Below are 1,661 nucleotides of genomic sequence, written 5' to 3'. Positions count from 1 at the left end.
GACCATCACAGATGTAGATTTAGCAGGCATGGGACAGGGGAGAAAGACCATCACAGATGTAGATTTAGCAGGCATGGGACAGGGGAGAAAGACCATCACAGATGTAGATTTAGCAGGCATGGGACAGGGGAGAAAGACCATCACAGATGTAGATTTAGCAGGCATGGGACAGGGGAGAAAGACCATCACAGATGTAGATTTAGCAGGCATGGGACAGGGGAGAAAGACCATCACAGATGTAGATTTAGCAGGCATGGGACAGGGGAGAAAGACCATCACAGATGTAGATTTAGCAGGCATGGGACAGGGGAGAAAGACCATCACAGATGTAGATTTAGCAGGCATGGGACAGGGGAGAAAGACCATCACAGATGTAGATTTAGCAGGCATGGGACAGGGGAGAAAGACCATCACAGATGTAGATTTAGCAGGCATGGGACAGGGGAGAAAGACCATCACAGATGTAGATTTAGCAGGCATGGGACAGGGGAGAAAGACCATCACAGATGTAGATTTAGCAGGCATGGGACAGGGGAGAAAGACCATCACAGATTTAGATTTAGCAGGCATGGGACAGGGGAGAAAGACCATCACAGATTTAGATTTAGCAGGCATGGGACAGGGGAGAAAGACCATCACAGATTTAGGGTTTAGCAGGCATGGGACAGGGGAGAAAGACCATCACAGATTTAGATTTAGCAGGCATGGGACAGGGAGAAAGACCATCACAGATTTAGATTTAGCAGGCATGGGACAGGGGAGAAAGACCATCACAGATTTAGATTTAGCAGGCATGGGACAGGGGAGAAAGACCATCACAGATTTAGGGTTTAGCAGGCATGGGACAGGGGAGAAAGACCATCACAGATTTAGATTTAGCAGGCATGGGACAGGGGAGAAAGACCATCACAGATTCAGATTTAGCAGGCATGGGACAGGGGAGAAAGACCATCACAGATTTAGATTTAGCAGGCATGGGACAGGGGAGAAAGACCATCACAGATTTAGGGTTTAGCAGGCATGGGACAGGGGAGAAAGACCATCACAGATTTAGATTTAGCAGGCATGGGACAGGGGAGAAAGACCATCACAGATTTAGATTTAGCAGGCATGGGACAGGGGAGAAAGACCATCACAGATTTAGATTTAGCAGGCATGGGACAGGGGAGAAAGACCATATCAACAACTCATGGCCTGGTTCTGAAATGGCACCCTGCCGTGCACTACTATTGACCTGGGCCTTTTGTAGGGAACAGGGTGTCGTTTGGGACAAAGGCATGGTCCGTAAAACACGAGAAGGTTCAGCTGAATGGTGAGATGAGGACCGTAATTCATAGTTAGTTATACATGAGAAGGCTTAGCTGAAGGTTGAGATGAGGACAGTCAATCAGACTGGTCTCTTCTGATCTTTAGTCAGCTCTCTCTCTCTCTCTCTCTTTCTCTCTCTCTCTCTCTCTCTCTCTCTCTCTCTCTCTCTCTCTCTCTCTCTCTCTCTGTAGCCTAGCCTGGTTCTAGATCTTTGTGCTCTCTTGCTAACATCTATGGTCAAAGGTCTGTGACCAAGCTATAGCTCACTGTCACAGAACTGAGATTTACACAGAGATGTAACCACTTGAAAGTGCCACAGGGAACATTAGCAAACAACTTGTCATGTATTGTGG

The sequence above is a fragment of the Oncorhynchus masou genome, chromosome 32 (genome assembly GCF_036934945.1).
Source record: "Oncorhynchus masou masou isolate Uvic2021 chromosome 32, UVic_Omas_1.1, whole genome shotgun sequence".
In the NCBI taxonomy this organism is placed as follows: Eukaryota; Metazoa; Chordata; class Actinopteri; order Salmoniformes; family Salmonidae; genus Oncorhynchus; species Oncorhynchus masou.
The sequence above is the reverse complement of the archived record's forward strand: the minus strand, read 5'-3'. Positions refer to the sequence as shown.